Source organism: Vigna unguiculata, unplaced genomic scaffold (assembly GCF_037176805.1).
Source record: "Vigna unguiculata cultivar grain cowpea cultivar isolate G323 ecotype 2 unplaced genomic scaffold, ASM3717680v1 ptg000269l, whole genome shotgun sequence".
Taxonomy (NCBI): Eukaryota; Viridiplantae; Streptophyta; class Magnoliopsida; order Fabales; family Fabaceae; genus Vigna; species Vigna unguiculata.
Window position 1 is genome coordinate 27583 of NW_028196905.1, and position 19918 is coordinate 47500.

General features: G+C 31.9%; 3 non-coding genes across 3 annotated transcripts; 2 read left to right on the forward strand and 1 right to left on the reverse strand.

The window, feature by feature from the left end:
• Window positions 1-1076: 1076 nt before the first annotated feature.
• On the forward strand, window positions 1077-1164 carry TRNAS-GGA (transfer RNA serine (anticodon GGA)). The gene has a single exon. It is a non-coding gene; the product is annotated as a tRNA-Ser (tRNA).
• Window positions 1165-2383: 1219 nt separating this feature from the next.
• TRNAT-UGU (transfer RNA threonine (anticodon UGU)) lies at window positions 2384-2456 on the reverse strand. The gene has a single exon. It is a non-coding gene; the product is annotated as a tRNA-Thr (tRNA).
• Window positions 2457-4292: 1836 nt separating this feature from the next.
• TRNAF-GAA (transfer RNA phenylalanine (anticodon GAA)) lies at window positions 4293-4365 on the forward strand. Its single transcript has one exon. It is a non-coding gene; the product is annotated as a tRNA-Phe (tRNA).
• The last annotated feature ends 15553 nt before the right edge of the window (window positions 4366-19918 follow it).

Here is a 19918-nt window from a genome sequence, read left to right on the forward strand (position 1 = left end):
TACGGTCGTCATTCGGTTCAAAGAATCTCCGCTCCAGAACTGTACGTGAGATTTTCATCTCATACGGCTCCCCCCTTAGTGTGTGTAATGAGAAAAATCCATCAAATCAAAAAATATTCCAGTATTCTCATTCTCAACTGAACAGAGCTAGTGTTTTTACAATAAATCTCTAGCCAACCTTCCTGTCAAAAATTATTTCTTAACATTAAGTATGTAGGTACTTGATAAAAAAAAATAAGAACTTCAACAATTTCTTTGTCCTCTACGCTGCTTAATTTCCTGGAATTAGTCACCTCAATAATCTTCGATGGTTCTATGGGTATCCAAAATATGAACGAGATGGATATTTATTGTCCCAACCATTCCTGTTAGTCCCAATCTCGATAAGCCATGGATATAGATAGATACAAAGTTTTCGTGTCCTTGATTCCCAAGCGTAGTGCTTCTTTCCCAATGTTGCCTATCAGTACTAGTAATTTGGGGTTGACCTAACCCCATAAGTATAGGTATAACCTTTCGCTTAATACTAGAAACCTAAAATTCAAGCATATAAGGCTTCATTAATCGAGGATACACGACAGAAGGAATTAATCCTTTTATTTACAAATTTCACCTTCAACACGCGTGGGGTTTTTCCATTCCATTTTTTTTTGACCGAAATCGGTCAAAAAAAATGGAATCAAATCACACCATCTCTGTAATAAGTGAATGCCCTTTTTTCTCCTGAAGTTGTCGGAATTATTCGTAATAAGATATTGGCTACAATTGAAAAGGTCTTATCTATAAAATTTTCATTTATCCGAGATCTAGGCATAGGTAGAAATCCATTCTATAATTTAATTAATCATGGTGTGAGAAATCAATCCCACAAATAAAGGAATTGTATAATTATAATACAGTGCGAAATAACGTAAAAATGAACTCATCAATCAAATTTGTTTATCCTAAGACCTTGTAGGAGGTTTTTTTTTAATTTTACTTTGTATTTTTATAGTTTGAATAGGTTTTATGCATTTATGAAAAATAGGATTGATTCACTATTCAACATTCAACCGGTTTCTGGGCATCATTATATAGGAGAGATGGCCGAGTGGTTCAAGGCGTAGCATTGGAACTGCTATGTAGGCTTTTTGTTTACCGGGGGTTCGAATCCCTCTCTTTCCGAATCTTTACCAAATTCATCAATATTACTCATCCCAATGCATACCATTATTTCATATTTCAAATTTGTTTGTTGATATGGACAACTTTATATTCCTCATTTTTCGGTAATACAAAAAATAGTGGATAACGGGTGGGCAAGGAATAAAAATTTTCGCATATCCATGTCTATGATATATGAATAGCAGAAAATCCTTGTAAAAAATATTCCTCATTTTTCGGTAATACAAAAAATAGTGGATAACGGGTGGGCAAGGAATAAAAATTTTCGCATATCCATGTCTATGATATATGAATAGCAGAAAATCCTTGTAAAAAAAACTCTTGTTATTTTAGTTAAGTTTAAGTTTGACGAGAATAATATTCTACAACCAGTAATTCATTTATTTTCAAACCAACCCATTTATTATCTATTATTTGATTAATTAAACCTTTATATTGGAAAGGGTGAACAGTCAAATGATTTGGCAATTTCTCATGGGGGGCTGAATCAAAATAATTTTGAATAAGAGTTTTAGATTTTTGTTCATCCTTTGCTGTAATAATATCTTGAGGTTTACAACGATAACTTGGTATATCCACTATACGACCATTAACTAAAACATGTCTATGGTTTATAAATTGGCGGGCTTGAGGAATAGTCGCAGCCATACCCAATCGAAAAAGTATGTTATCCAAGCGCATTTCAAGTAGTTGTAATAAAACCTGACCAGTTGATCCTTTAGCTTTTCCGGAGATACGAACGTATTTAAGCAATTGTCGTTCTGTAAGACCATAATGAAAACGCAATTTTTGTTTTTCTTCTAAACGAATACGATATTGAGATTTTTTACTGAAGCGCAATTGATTTCGAAATTCGTTTTTGACTGTTGGCCTTTTACTAGTAAGTCCTGGTAAATATCCTAGACGACGTATTTTTTTGAAACGAGGTCCTCTGTAACGTGACATAAAAACTCCTTTTTTAAAATGAAAAATCTTATAAATCGAAATGAAAACTAAACGAAATGAAAAATATTATAGAATTCTAAATGAAGCGAAATCTACTAAAGTTTTATAGTACAAAGAAGAATTAGATGAATTTTATCAATATCCGAATTTATTGTATATAAAAGAATACAAAAAAGTAGGTTAATTTCTTGATTTCTTCCGCAGAGATCGAACTCTCCCAATTTTTTATTTCTAAAAAAGATATTATCAATTATGTAAAAAACAAATAGAGAAAAGCCGGTTATCGGATTCGAACCGATGACCATCGCATTACAAATGCGATGCTCTAACCTCTGAGCTAAACCGGCTAATGTAAACGAAATATACATATGCAGAAGAATTGAATGGGATCTTAGTTATCAATTTTTAGTTATTTATAACAAAATTCAAATTAATACAAACATCAAAAATAGAGAAAGAAAATATAGAAAATCAAACCCAATTTTTATTATTTCTATTATTTATTTTATCTGATAACATAAAGTGCAAGATAATAATTAATATTATATTAATATAATTTATTTAATATAATTTATTTCGATCTACTATTCTAGATATATATTATTAAATTGATTTCTTTCAAAAAGATTATTTATTAGTACTTAAAGTAAATTTGAATAAATATAAATTTTAGTAAATATTTATTAAGGAATTCCATATTTCTAAGTAAATGTCTAATTCTATATTATATTCAATTAAAAGAATGGTTTTTTTTAGCCACTAGATTCGTTTTAGTTATATAAATTGTATATGAATAAATGGATTGTTTATTTTCTTTTTTTTTTTAAGCAAAAACAAAAAAAAAAAAAGAATCGACCATTCGAGTATTCTAAATTGTATGAAAAAAGAAGATAAGTAGGTACATAGAAGATAAGTAGATATGTGGTCTATATCTGTGTATATTGAATTGTTAATATATAGATATTAGAATTAGTTCTGATTCAAACAAATAAAGGTATCCAATATAGATGAAATAAAATCTATAAAATTGGAGAAAGGGGTTTTTAATATTTAATAAAATAATATGTATTTAATGAATTCAAAAGTTCCCGCATAATTCTCATAATAGAAATGAAAAAAAAAGCATTCTATTATAATCAGATTCAAATAAAAAAAAAGATGGGGATATGGCGAAATTGGTAGACGCTACGGACTTAATTGGATTGAGTTTTGGTATGGAAACTTACCAAGTAATAATTTTCAAATTCAGAGAAACCCTGGAATTCACAATGGGCAATCCTGAGCCAAATCCTGTTTTCTGAAAACAAATAAAAATTCAGAAAGTGATAATAAAAAAGGGATAGGTGCAGAGACTCTATGGAAGCTGTTCTAACAAACGAAATTGACGACTTTTTTTATTGCATTAGTAAAAGAATCCTTTCACCAAAATTACAGGAATGGATCAAAGATAAACATTTAGAAACATATATATATACTGAAATACTCTTTCAATTTGTTACTTTTTATTTTATTATTGAAGATCTATTTGTGATAAAAATATTCACAAATGAAAAATGTGAATCAAATCAATTCGAAGTTGAAGAAAAGATGGAATATTTATTGATGAAATTATTCACTTCATCATAATCGGCTAAAACCCTTGAAGAACTGATAAATCAGATGAGAATAAAGATAGAGTCCTATTCTACATGTCAATACCGACAACAATGAAATTGAAAGTAAGAGGAAAATCCGTCGACTTAAGAAATCATGAGGGTTCAAGTCCCTCTATCCCCAAAAATACTTTTTCATTTTCTAATTTTTTTCCTATATCCTCTCTATCTTGAAGTCCTTATTTATGTGTTTTATTCGATTTATTATTTCCCAACGAAATTGGAATTTTTATTTTCATCAATTTCCTATCTATCATAATTTTCTTATCTATCATAATGACAAGGGACGAGTTTTGGAATAGATATAAATATATATGTGAAACACATAGAATTTTTTTTAATCAGAAATGTATAAATTAATATCTTATTTTTTAGCAAGGAATTTTCATATGCGTAATTAACGATTAACAATAAAAAATAATTATTACTGCGGAAACTCACTTACAAACTTTTTTTTTACTTAGTTGATATAGATTCATTAACATAGATTTTAAAAATCTTTTAAAATCAAAGTATTAAGCTTCAAGAATGGTCGGGATAGCTCAGTTGGTAGAGCAGAGGACTGAAAATCCTCGTGTCACCAGTTCAAATCTGGTTCCTGACACAAGATTCATTTGTATGAGTATCTATCCCCCATATTCATTTTAATGAATATGGGGGATAGATACTCATACAAATTTGTGTTCTTCTAGATTCTGATACATAACATATTTCTTTGATCTATTTAGGTATCTGTAGATATACTTTTCCTAGATGATTAAAGAATAGATGCAATTTTTTATTAGGTATATTCGCTTATCTATAGTATCTATATATATATAGATATAGATATATAGATAATGAATTCTTTATCTATTTTTTTCCTTTTTTTTCTGCGATACAAAAAAAGGTTTCTATTTCCATAATATTCGAGTGGTTTAATTAGTTGGTTAAAAGACCTAAAAGTCGAAGTTCTGGGGTGGAGTGAGAATATTAAGAATTCATCTGAGAAGGATTACCAAAATAGAATCGAGCCCTTTTCTTTGTGTTTTTTTTTTCGTGGCCGTATAATTGATGGTGATGTGCACGTTATATAGTTTATTATAAAGATAAAGAATTAGTTTATTATAAAGATAAAGAATTTTTGCAGTTCATCCTATTTCTTTTATTGGCTTGGCTGATAAGAACTCAGTATTGTTTTTGTTTTAGAATCTTAAGAAACTCCTATCCATCCTATTTTAAACCCTATAATTATTCATTCTATTATTTCTGAATTTTGTGATTTCTCACATAATAATATCTGAATGCAACTTCCATTACTCTGCCTGATTTAATGTCAATCAATTATTTTGTCTGATCTATAACAGAATGTACTTATATTCTTTGACTGGGGTTGCAGAAGTTTGGATTAGTTTATTATTTTTATCATTTAGTGAGCATCTTGTATTTCATAAAAATTTGGAGCAATATAATCTTTACGCAAAGGCCATCCTATCCAATTTTCGGGCATTAAAATACGTCTTAGACGCGGATGACTATCATAAGAGATTCCCAACATATCATAAGATTCCTTTTCTTGAAAATCCGCACTTTTCCAAACCCAAAAAATCGAAGGAATTCTGGGATTTTTTCTTGATACAAATATTTTTATGCATACCTCTTCGGGTTGATTTATACCATACTCTATTCTTGTAAAATGATATACACTAGCTAAGAGTCCTCCGGGTGCTACATCATAGGCACATTGAGAACGTAGATAATTGTAACCATATACATATAAAATGACAGCAATGGAATGCCAATCCTCGGGCTTTATTTGTAAAGTCTCTATTCCTAGGTAATCGAAACCCAAGGATCTATGAATTAGTCCATGTTTGACTAGCCAAGAAGACAAACGACCTTGCATTTTTTGCTTCTCCTAAATTTTTTTTATGAGTTTGGTATTAGTATTTTCTATTACGATGAAATTTTTAAAATACGATGAAATTTTTAAAAAAGGAATTGCTTTTTATTATTGTACTTTAAAAAAATGTGTCAGACGATATCTCTGAAGTAGATGGCGGTTGATAGAAAAATTCTTGACCATAATTGTCAGTATAAGTACTGTATCCAACATGAAACTTATGGTTGGTAGTAAAACATCTATTCTCTCGTTGAAAACTCATTGGATCTTCATATATTTCTCGAGATATTTTCTTACGAAGTTTTGTTATAGCATCTATAATGGCCTCCGGTTTAGGTGGACAGCCCGGCAAATATACATCTACAGGAATTAGCTTATCTACGCCTCGAACAGTACTATAAGAATCGGTACTAAACATCCCCCCCGTAATTGTACAGGCTCCCATAGCAATAACATATTTAGGTTCGGGCATTTGTTCATATAATCGAACTAAAGAAGGGGCCATTTTCATAGTTACAGTGCCCGCTGTTAAAATTAGGTCCGCCTGCCTAGGACTCGATCGTGGTACTAGTCCATAACGATCAAAATCGAATCGTGATCCTATTAATGAAGCAAATTCAATGAAGCAACAACTCGTACCATAAAGAAGCGGCCATAAACTGGATAATCTTGACCAATTTGAAAAATCATTTAATGTCGTTGAAATAACTGAATTTTGGGTTGTTTGATCAAGTAAGGGAAACTCAATGGAATTCATAATTGTCTCAATATTTTTTTTTCTAATTGTCTAAATAGTCAAGAATTAAGACCATTCTAATGCCCCCTTTCGCCATGCATAAACTGAACCAACAATTAGGATAAGCACGAATAAGAAAGCTTCTAAAAATACGGATACCCCTAATACATCGAAACTCATTGCCCATGGATAAAGAAAAACCGTTTCAACATCAAAAACAACAAAAATGAGAGCAAACATATAATAACGGATTCGAAATTGTAACCAAGCATCGCCTATTGGTTCTATTCCGGATTCATAACTAGAAAGTTTTTCCGGTCCCTTGCTAATGGGGGCTAAAATTCCAGAAATTAGAAATGCCAAAATAGGAATCAAACTTGATATTATTAGAAATGCCCAAAAAATATCATATTCGTAAAGAAGAAACATAAAAGTACTCCTCTGAATGTAGAAAATATACCAAATTCATTTTCATTTTTAGTCTAAAGTCTCCATTTTTTTAGACTAGCTGAATATACTAATATTAATATTATTCTATCGAATATGAATATGTTCGAATAGAAAGTTACAAATTGTTTTTTTTTTAGTAATAGTCTTAGTAATGAGATCTATTCGATCCAAAATAGTATTAATATTATTAGTATCTGTAGGAATATTAGGGCTATACGGACTCGAACCGTAGACCTTCTCGGTAAAACAGATCAAACTAATTATTATCTAAATGATTTAAATTGTTTTCAAAACCCAACATGCATTTTTTTTTGCATTGAGCTTTTTCATTAACTGATAAAAATATTAGTTAGTCCACCATCTTTTTTTTTTTTTACAGTAAAGAATAAAGAGATGATTCCCTATGCTCTTCTTTTTTATTTGTATAACAATCAAAGAGCACTACCAAAGTGTTTCAAAGAAGGATTATCTTGACGTAGGTCTGCTTCTGGCCTAGATCAACTTAAGTTAAATGGACTCTTTATCCACCTACTAAAATTAAAATAGAAGATAAGAAATGACACTTCATACACCTTAAAGTTCATAAAATAGGAAGAAAAGATAATCTTTTTTAGGTCCCTATACCCTTTATGTTTAGCATTGACGAGAAATGGGTATTCACCTTATCAATATCTCAAATCAATTATGGATTCGATTTTATGGCTAAACCCTTTGTCAGGCTAGTGTTCTCTTGTTTTGTTCCTTAAAATGGAGTAAGACACCGATTTCTTACTATAAGATAAACTTTTTTAATTACAAGATGAACTCCTCTGAAAAAAAGCATTGGCGCTCGTGTAAACGAGGTGCTCTACCTAACTGAGCTACAGCCCTTGTGTTTTTGATACATATTTTATCATAGTATGAAGATAATTGCTTGTCAAGATGAATATTACATGATCGAATCCCTTGAACGGGGGTTGGTATTGCTTATCAGTAATTTTACATTTATAATCAATTAATCTGATAGATGGGTACTCTTCTTTTTTTTTTTTTGAGGAGGAGTCCTAAATTACCTACTTAACTCAGTGGTTAGAGTATTGCTTTCATACGGCGGGAGTCATTGGTTCAAATCCAATAGTAGGTAAGGTATAGTTATAACTTATTAGATACCTTTGACTGTGGTATCTAATAAGCTTTTCTACTTACTTTTTTCTTCTGACTGTTTCTTTTTTCTTTTTATTGTTTTCGGATATTGGGACGCATCAATTTCAACTTGTTATGAAATAACATTGATAGCCTCTACTCGTGTTCTAGCTCGTCTAAGAGCTAGATTTGCCTCAATTGTTTGTCTCTTGCCTTCAGCCTTATTCAAATTAGTTTCTGCTATTTCAAGAGTTTGCTGTGCTTCTTGTGGATCAATGTCACTACCCTTTTCCGCATCATTTACTAAAACAGTTATCTCATTATTATTTATTCTAGCAAACCCCCCCATCAGAGCCATTGTTAACCATTGGTCTTTAAGACGTATTCTCAAAATACCTATATCGACAGCTGAGGCAATAGGCGCATGATTAGGTAATACTCCAATTTGTCCGCTATTAGTAGGTAAAATGATTTCCTTCACTTCTGAATCCCAAACAATTCGATTGGGGGTCAATACACAAAGATTTAAAGTCATTTCTTCAAATTGCTCTCCGTTTCTAAGTTCGTAGCCTTCGCAGTAGCTTCATCGATATTACCTACCAAATAAAAGGCTTGTTCAGGAAGACCGTCTAATTCTCCAGAAAGAATCAAATTAAACCCTCTAATTGTTTCTACTAGACCAACATATTTTCCAGCCGAACCGGTAAAAACTTCTGCTACGAAAAAAGGTTGTGATAAGAAACGCTCAATTTTTCGTGCTCTTGCTACGGTTAAGCGATCTTCTTCGGATAATTCGTCCAAGCCAAGGATAGCTATAATGTCTTGAAGTTCTTTGTAACGTTGTAAAGTTTGTTTAACTCGTTGCGCAGTCTCATAATGTTCTTCACCAACGATTCGAGGTTGGAGCATAGTTGAGGTTGAATCTAAAGGATCTACTGCTGGATAGATACCTTTGGCGGCTAATCCTCTTGATAGTACAGTAGTAGCATCTAAATGTGCAAATGTCGTAGCAGGAGCAGGGTCAGTTAAATCGTCGGCAGGTACATAAACTGCTTGAATAGAAGTTATGGACCCTTCTTTGGTAGAAGTGATTCTTTCTTGTAAAGAACCCATTTCAGTACTAAGAGTGGGTTGATAACCCACAGCAGAGGGCATTCGACCCAATAAGGCAGATACTTCAGATCCTGCTTGAACGAAGCGGAAGATATTGTCGATAAATAGAAGTACATCTTGCTCATTGACATCTCGAAAATATTCCGCCATAGTTAGGGCAGTTAAACCAACTCTCATACGAGCTCCGGGTGGTTCATTCATTTGACCATATACTAAAGCTACTTTGGATTCTGCAATATTTTGTTCATTAATTACTCCAGATTCTTTCATTTCCATATAAAGATCATTTCCCTCGCGAGTACGCTCACCTACTCCGCCAAATACAGATACACCTCCATGAGCTTTGGCAATGTTATTGATCAATTCCATAATAAGTACTGTTTTACCCACTCCAGCTCCACCGAAAAGTCCTATTTTTCCTCCACGACGATAAGGAGCTAAAAGATCTACTACTTTTATTCCTGTTTCAAAAATAGATAATTTTGTATCTAATTGTATAAAGGTAGGCGCAGATCTATGAATGGGAGATGTTGTACGAGTATCTACAGGACCTAAATTATCAATCGGCTCTCCAAGCACGTTGAAAATTCGTCCTAGAGTTGCTCCGCCTACTGGAACACTTAGGGGAGTTCCTGTGTCAATAACTTGCATTCCTCTCATTAGACCATCTGTAGCACTCATAGCTACAGCCCTAACTCGATTATTTCCTAATAATTGTTGTACTTCACAAGTCACATTAATTTGTTGACCAACAGTATCTCGACCCTTAACTACCAGAGCATTGTAAATATTAGGCATCTTCCCCGGGGGAAAGGCTACATCTAGTACCGGACCAATTATTTGGTCAATATGTCCCAGATTTTTTTTTTCAATCGAAGAAACTTCAGGACCGGAAGTAGGAGGATTTATTCGCATATCAAAAGCCAATTTTTTTTTCCGAAAAAGTTTTTAAATCAAAAAGAAATGTTCGATAAGAAAGCAAGTTGATCGGTTAATTCAAAAAGAAATAAGAAATGGGAGTTAGTACTCCATTTTTTTGGTACTATTCCATCAATCCTCTTTAACTGTTTACTTACTTATTCAAATTCAATTATTGAATTCTTAAGCTTACTGCAGTTATTTTGAAAATTTCAATTGGATAAAATCTTTCGAAAGTCTTTTCTTTTTTTCTATCATTCTAGAAAATATCATCTATATTCTGTATGGAATTCGAACCTGTACCTTAATTTAGAATTCATTTTTTTTATCATTGGCTTTCGTATTTCCTCAGTAGACAATTTTTTAGACTTACCCTCTGTTTCCCTATTTTTTGACCTCTTTTTTTATTTTCCGGGGAGAAAGCTGCCTATTTTTACATCTAGGATTTACATAGACAACATATATCACTGTCAAGATTAAGAATAAATTATTATTATTATTTAGATTAGATCTTTCGATTTCAAAATTAAAAAATAAGATCAAATTGAAAAAAAAAAAAGATTGGGTTGCGCCATACATAGAAAAGAGTATACAATAATGATGTATTTGACAAATCAAATACCATCGTTTAATTTAATAATAACATAACGAACCTTTGGGATTAATTGATAATAGTAGTTGATTTTTGTAAAAGATTTCATTAACTCCTAAGTCATATCGAGTAGACCTTATTGTTTCAAGAATTCTTAATTCAAGAGTTGTAGGGAGGGATTTATGTCACCACAAACAGAGACTAAAGCAAGTGTTGGGTTCAAAGCTGGTGTTAAAGATTATAAATTGAATTATTATACTCCTGAGTATGAAACCAAAGATACTGATATCTTGGCAGCATTTCGAGTAACTCCTCAACCTGGAGTTCCACCTGAAGAAGCAGGTGCTGCGGTAGCCGCCGAATCTTCTACTGGTACATGGACAACTGTGTGGACCGATGGGCTTACCAGTCTTGATCGTTACAAAGGACGATGCTATCACATCGAACCTGTTGCTGGGGAAGAAAATCAATATATTGCTTACGTAGCTTATCCTTTAGACCTTTTTGAAGAAGGTTCTGTTACTAACATGTTTACTTCTATTGTCGGTAATGTATTTGGGTTCAAGGCACTGCGTGCTCTACGTCTGGAGGATTTGCGAATCCCAACCGCTTATATTAAAACTTTCCAAGGTCCGCCTCACGGCATCCAAGTTGAGAGAGATAAATTGAACAAGTATGGTCGTCCCCTATTAGGATGTACTATTAAACCTAAATTGGGGTTATCCGCTAAGAATTATGGTAGAGCTGTTTATGAATGTCTTCGTGGGGGACTTGATTTTACCAAAGATGATGAAAATGTGAATTCCCAACCATTTATGCGTTGGAGAGACCGTTTCTTATTTTGTGCTGAAGCGATTTTTAAATCACAGGCTGAAACAGGTGAAATCAAAGGGCATTACTTGAATGCAACTGCGGGTACATGCGAAGAAATGATGAAAAGAGCTGTATTTGCCAGAGAATTAGGCGTTCCTATCGTAATGCATGATTATTTAACAGGGGGATTCACTGCAAATACTAGCTTGGCTCATTATTGCCGAGATAATGGTCTACTTCTTCATATACATCGTGCAATGCATGCAGTTATCGACAGACAAAAGAATCATGGTATGCACTTTCGTGTATTAGCTAAAGCATTACGTTTGTCTGGTGGAGATCATGTTCACTCCGGTACCGTAGTAGGTAAACTTGAAGGGGAAAGAGATATCACTTTAGGTTTTGTTGACTTACTGCGTGATGATTTTGTTGAAAAAGATCGAAGTCGTGGTATTTATTTCACTCAGGATTGGGTTTCTCTACCAGGTGTTCTGCCTGTTGCTTCGGGAGGTATTCACGTTTGGCATATGCCTGCTCTGACCGAAATCTTTGGAGATGATTCCGTACTTCAATTTGGCGGAGGAACTTTAGGACACCCTTGGGGAAATGCACCAGGTGCTGTAGCTAATCGAGTAGCTCTTGAAGCCTGTGTGAAGGCTCGAAATGAAGGACGTGATCTTGCTCGTGAAGGTAATGAAATTATCCGTGAGGCTAGCAAATGGAGTCCTGAATTAGCTGCTGCTTGCGAAGTATGGAAGGAGATCAAATTTGAATTCGAAGCAATGGATACTATTTGAATTCGAAGCAATGGATACTTTGGATTAATTGCAATTAAACTCGGCACAATCTTTTCCTAAAAGAAGGATTGAGCCGAATACAAAGATACTTAATTATTAAACAGATTTCTATCTTTCGTATTGGAATAGAAGCATAGTAAGTAGACGATATTTTACGAAAAAAGTGATTACAATTTATAAGGGAAACTGGCTATTGCCTTTTTCGATGTGAATTTCACATAATAGGGAAGTTGTTCCATTTCTATATGAAATTTGTATTTTCCTATTGATTTCTATATTTCTATAATTTTATACGTTTTTTTAGTTTAGAATATCATTTTAGAATAAAAAAAGATATATATATATTTAAATAATTTTTCTTATAAGTAATTCTAACATAATACTAATAATCGAATTAATAAGATTGAAAATCTTATTAATTCGATTGTATTTATTCGATTGTATTTTTTTTTCAATACTAATATTGACAACACTGTATCAAATAAATATAATCCGATCGTGAATAAATTGATCACCTTACTTACGTTAAATAGGCGTTATTACTTCATCAAATGGTAGGTTCATTGGTTTTCTTTCTGCGAGACAAACAAGAAAAACTTTGTTAATGAATAAGTAAGTGAATTGAAAGGTAAACACGAATATATATACGAAAATATTAGATCTATATATACCAATATATATATATAGTCTTATATATATAATAATAATGGATAACTCTAACATAGTATTTCAAGAACATAGTATTTAAATAGGTGGTATATCTTTTTTTAGTTTTTTAGACAATTCAATTTTGTAATTTTATTTTTTTGATTGCGATTGGGTATAAATATCCACCTTATTTTTTAAATTGTAATGGGGTTGCTAACTCAATGGTAGAGTACTCGGCTTTTAAGAGCGACTCTATTTTTTACGCATTTCTATGAAGCAATGGGTTCGTCGATACTATCGGTAGAGCTTGTAAAACCACGACTGATCCAGAAAGGAATGACTGGAAAAAGTAGCATGTCGTATCAATGAAGAATTCTAAAAATATTTCATTCTTTTAGGATCCAGCTCAAATTTTTGTTTGAATTTTTGGCTCGTAACAAAAAAAATTCCGTTGGGTTTGATTAATAAAGGGATAGAACTTGGTGGTTCTAATTCTAATAGGGAAACAAAAAGCATCGAGCTTTCATTTATTTTTTATTTGGATCATTACCCCATCTAATTGTACGTTAAAAATAGGTTAGTGCTTGATGTGGGAAAAGCTTTTCTGGTGAATGGTTTATTTTTGTTATGAGTCCTAACTATATAGCTATTTTCCATTATCTTTTGGTATTTTGGGGTAGCGATAAATGTGTAAAAGAAAGAGTATATTGATAAAGATATTTTTTCCAAAATCAAAAGAGCGATTAGGTAAAAAAAAAATAAAGGATTCTTAATTAGCTCGTTATCCTAGAACAAAAATTAGGCAAAAAATCGATTAGAGAGAGTCCGTTAATGGGTTTTACTTCTCTAGGTATATATTTATACCTATAATTTTCTGTTTTGACCATATCGCACTATGTATCATTTGATAATCCAATGAATCTCTGATTCTTTGTTTGACCAAATAGACTTTTTTTTTTTTAATGGAGCAATATCAAGCATATTTAGAACTCCGTAGATCTCGATACCAGGACATCCTATACCCACTTTTTTTTCGGGAATCTATTTATGGACTAGCTTATGCTCATGAGTCCTTTTTTATAGAAAATGTCGATTATAACAATAAATTTAGTTTACTAATTGTAAAACGTTTAAGTACTCGAATGTATCAACAGACTCATTTCATTCTTTTTGTTAATGATTCTAAAAAAAATACTTTTGTGGGTTATAATTATCATTTTTTTTCTCAAATAATATTAGAAGGTTTTGGTATCGTCGTGGAGATTCTATTTTCTCTACAATTATTTAGCTCTTCCTTAAGGGGATTAGAAATCGTAAAATCTTATAAAAATTTTCAATCAATTCATTCGATCTTTCCCTTTTTCGAAGATCAACTGATATATTTAAATCATAAGTCAGATATACGAATACCCTATCCTATCCATCTGGAAATCTTGGTTCAAATCCTGCGATATTCGATAAAAGATGTCTCTTTCTTTCATTTAATAAGGTTGTTTTTTTATTACTATTATAATTGGAATAGTCTTTTTCCTCCAAAAAAATGGATTTTTACTTTTTTTTCAAAAAGGAATCGAAGAATTTTCTTGTTCCTATATAATTTATATGTATGGGAATATGAATCTATCTTTCTTTTTCTACGTAACAAATCCTCTCAGTTACAGTTAAAACATTTTCGCGTTTTTTTTGAGCGAATTTTTTTCTATGAAAAAATAAAACATCTTGTAGAAGTATCTACTAAGAATTGTTCATATACTTTCTTCTTCTTTAAGGATACTTTCATCCATTATGTTAGATATCAAGGAAAATCAATTCTGGTTTTAAAGAATACTCCTTTTTTGATAAATAAATGGAAATACTATTTTATATATTTATGGCAATGTCATTTTGATATTTGGGCTGGACTAGAAACGATCTATATAAACGAATTATCTCAGTATTCATTTCACTTTTTAGGCTATTTTTTAAGTATTCCACTAAATCTTTCAGTAGTACGAAGTCAAATGTTGCAAAATTCATTTCTTATTAAAATTGTTATAAAAAAACTTGATACAATAGTTCCCATTATTCCTCTAATGAGATCATTGGCTAAAACAAAATTTTGTAATGTAATGGGTCATCCTATTAGTAAGCCGGTTTGGGCCAATTTATCTGATTTTGATATTATTGACCGGTTTTTGCGCATATGCAGAAATTTTTCTCATTATTACAATGGATCTGCAAAAAAAAAGAGTTTCTATCAAATAAAATATATACTTCGGTTTTCTTGTATAAAAACTTTGGCTCGTAAGCATAAAAGTACTGTGCGCATTTATTTGAAAAAATTAAGTTCAGAAAAATTATTGCAAGAATTTTTTACAGAAGAAGATCTTTTTTCTTTGATTTTTCCAAGAACTTCTTTTACTTTGCGTAGGTTTTATAGAGGTCGTATTTGGTATTTGGATATTCTTTTAAGAAACGATTTCGTCAATTATTTATAATTGAAAATAGGTTATGTTATTTTTTAAATCGGTGTAAATTGATAAAACGAACTTCCTTCTTTTTATTCAATGAGGATAAAAAAATCATTTTTTTTAGTCTTCTATATCTATATATAGGATTTTGAAATGCTCATGTAGTCAGAGTCAAGATTCGGGGTTAATGAATTAAATATTATATTTCACTTTCTTAGAGTCTTTTGCTAGGCAAGTAATTAAGGTTTAGATGTATACATAGGGAAAGCCGTGTGCAATGAAAACTGCAAACACGGCTTGGGGAGGGATTTTTTCTTGTTTTATTCTATTGTTGAATTTTATTCAAGAATAAATTATCTACTTCATCCGACTAGTTCCGGGTTCAAGTCCCGGGCAACTCATTTTTGTAGATCGATGTTGTATTATATCTATATTTCTATTCTCTATTTCTATAAATAGAATGATATATAGAAAATAAACTTTTTTTATGAATCAATGAAATGGGATAAACAAGGTAAATTCGGATAAACCGAAATGAATAAGAACATACTAATGAATAAGAACATACTATGGATATTAGTATTGGTTGACACTGGTATATAAGTCATGTTATACTGTTGAATAACAAGTCCTCAAATTCTCGCATTATAGAGAATTTTTGTGCTTGGGAGTCCCTAATGATTAAATGAACCAAGATTTTACCATGACTGCAATTTTAGAGAGACGCGAGAGCGAAAGCCTATGGGGTCGCTTCTGTAATTGGATAACCAGCACCGAAAATCGTCTTTACATTGGATGGTTTGGTGTTTTGATGATTCCTACTTTATTGACTGCAACTTCTGTATTTATTATCGCTTTTATCGCTGCCCCTCCAGTAGATATTGATGGTATTCGTGAGCCTGTTTCTGGATCTCTACTTTATGGAAACAATATCATTTCTGGTGCGATTATTCCTACTTCTGCGGCTATAGGTTTGCATTTTTATCCGATCTGGGAAGCAGCTTCTGTTGATGAGTGGTTATACAACGGCGGTCCTTATGAACTAATTGTTCTACACTTCTTACTTGGTGTAGCTTGCTACATGGGTCGTGAGTGGGAACTTAGTTTTCGTCTGGGTATGCGTCCTTGGATTGCTGTTGCATATTCAGCTCCTGTTGCAGCCGCTACTGCTGTTTTCTTGATCTATCCTATTGGTCAAGGAAGCTTTTCGGATGGTATGCCTCTAGGAATTTCAGGTACTTTCAATTTTATGATTGTATTTCAGGCTGAGCATAATATTCTTATGCATCCATTTCACATGTTAGGTGTAGCTGGTGTATTCGGCGGCTCCCTATTCAGTGCTATGCATGGTTCCTTGGTAACTTCTAGTTTGATCAGGGAAACCACAGAAAATGAATCCGCTAATGAAGGTTACAGATTTGGTCAAGAGGAAGAAACTTATAATATTGTAGCTGCTCATGGTTATTTTGGCCGATTAATCTTCCAATATGCAAGTTTCAACAATTCTCGTTCTTTACATTTCTTCCTAGCTGCTTGGCCTGTAGTAGGTATTTGGTTTACCGCTTTAGGTATCAGCACTATGGCTTTCAACTTAAATGGTTTTAATTTCAACCAATCCGTAGTTGATAGTCAAGGTCGTGTAATAAATACCTGGGCTGATATTATTAACCGAGCTAACCTTGGTATGGAAGTAATGCATGAACGTAATGCTCATAATTTCCCTCTAGATCTAGCTGCGATGGAAGCTCCATCTGTTAATGGATAAAATTTTGATCTTAATTTAAAGTAGACGAGTTTTTGTTTAAAAATAAAGGAGCAATATCAACTTTGTTAATATTGCTCCTTTATATTGGATATTGGATTAGTAATCTTTTTTTTAGATTTCTATAGATTTATACATACGTTTTTGATTGATTTAATGATTCCTTATCTTTTTTTTTTTCCTTTGTTAGAAAAAAAAGGATAATGAAAAGGTAGAATTTGAGATATAGATCATTTTTACTATAAGGGCGGATGTAGCCAAGTGGATCAAGGCAGTGGATTGTGAATCCACCATGCGCGGGTTCAATTCCCGTCGTTCGCCCATATCTATATATAGATAGATATAGATATTGTTTAGGTTTTCAAGTATAAATCTGAAATAAAGAAAAATGGCTACTTCTAAAACTTATAAGTACGAATTCTTCAAAATAATAATTATTACAAAAGATATATTTTTGAGATAAAATAGATACATTTATCTATTTCACAAAAAAAGAATATATCCATATCGTGGTTTCCTCTTATAATACCTCAGGTGCTAATGAAACTATTTTAGTGAAATTTAACTGTCTCAATTCCCGGGCGATTGCGCAAAAGATTCGAGTTCCTTTTGGATTTCCTTCTTGATCAATTATAACTGCAGCATTATCATCATACTGAATTATTATACCGTTGCTACGTTTTAGTTGTTTACAAGTACGTACAATTACAGCTCTGATCACTTCAGATTTTTCTAAGTTCGTATTTGGTACTGCTTGTTTGATTACAGCAACAACAATGTCGCCAATATAAGCATATCGTCGATTACTAGCTCCTAGGATTCGAATACACATCAGTTCACGTGCTCCGCTGTTATCCGCTACATTCAAATGAGTTTGAGGTTGAATCATATCATTTTTTTATTATTTCAATCTAAAAAAGGAAGTAAAAATATTTTGTGTTCAAAAAAAAAGGAACCTATTATTGCCTTTTTTCTTTTCATTCTAAAGACCTATTTTCTTTGGTTCTCTTTTATTATCCTGAAATAATGAATTGAGTTCGTATCGGCATTTTGGATGATGCTATTGAAATAGCCTTTCTTGCTATATTTTCTGGTACTCCACCCATTTCATAAAGTATTTTCCCAGGTTTAACAACAGCTACCCAATATTCGGGAAATCCTTTTCCTGAACCCATACGTGTTTCAGTAGGTCTTACTGTAACCGGTTTGTCTGGAAAAATACGTACCCATATTTGTCCACCTCGGCGAACATTTCTTGACATTGCCCGCCGTCCCGCTTCTATTTGTCTAGATGTTATCCAAGCTGGCTCAAGTGCCTGAAGAGCATATCTTCCGAAGCAAATATTATTACCTCGATAGGATATTCCCTTCATTCTTCCTCTATGTTGTTTACGAAATCTGGTTCTTTGGGGGTTATAATTGATGGTTGTTTTTCAATTCCATCTTTATTACAGAACCGTACATGAGATTTTCACCTCATACGGCTCCTCGCGAATGAAGTAATTCAAATATCTATATCTATATGGATATAGATTCTATCTAATCGATAAAATAATAGAAATAGTCATATGTTTAGTAAATAACGAAATCTCGGTATTTTTTGAGATTTCATACAATCTTCGAAATTTTTAGATCTTGTTTTCAATATCGATTCTTAGAATTGGCAAAAATATAAAAAAATTCAATAAAAGAAAAATTCTCGCGGGCGAATATTTACTCTTTTATTCTCAAATTCAGATGTAATGAAATTCAGATGTTAATGTAGGGTACAACTCCTAAAAAATGGATTGTTTTTAGGTTTCTTCCGCCATCCCACCTAAGAAATCATTAAGATTTGTTTTCTTTAAGATTTTTTTAATAAAATCTTAAGTCTTAAGTATTTGCAGGTTTCGTCGTTCCCATCGCCTCTCGATTAATGGTTAGGTTTTAATTCGACAATGGAGCCTTTCTCATAGCTAAAAATTAATAAAATTTTTTTAGAATAGAATATTCATTTCTTTTTTCGTGAATCAATATTATCAGTTTTTCTTGATTCAGAGCTCTTAATTTATTGACATTAAAAATAAAAAAAAAATATATATATTATTCTTTTTTATTTTTAAGGATGCTTTAATACACTATCTTTTCTGAGATGACCCATAGACCTTTACATATTCGAATTCTATATCATTGATATATTTTAATCTCTTTCTTTCACCTTTTCTTTTATCTATATATTTTTATTGCTTTACAACTAAATAATCTTTTTTTTCTTTTATCTTTCACAATTTTTCAGTTGCTATATTCTTTTTTTATTAAATTTTTTTTCTTTTGACTAATTCTTTAGATCTAGATAATCCGAAGTGATGTGTTGGTTATTAGTTCTTTTTAAATGAATTGATACTATTAACCGGTTTCTTTTTTTTTTTTAATCATTCTAAAAAACTAACGAGTCACACACTAAGCATGGCAATCCTCTATAAAATGATTAATTTCTTTTTTTAGTCGATTCAATCTTATAAAATAGATAAATTTTTGAGAATCAAAATCGAGTAATTTTTTCTTTTTTGTTTTATATAAAATCAAAATAGGACATTGAATTATTGAATAGAAAGAAGGACATATTTTTCTTTATTTCGAAAATATCCAAACTTTTATCCCTAAAACTCCATAAATAGTTCGAACTGTATAACAACAATATTCAATTTTAGCTCGAATGGTTTGGAGAGGAACCCTACCTTCTCTGATCCATTCGACACGTGCAATTTCTTTTCCATCAATACGTCCTGCAATCTGTACTTGAACTCCTTTTGTACCTGCTTGTTCAGTTAATTCAATAGCTTTTTTCATTGCTTTACGAAATGAAACTCTATTCTTTAATTGTCCAGCTATAAA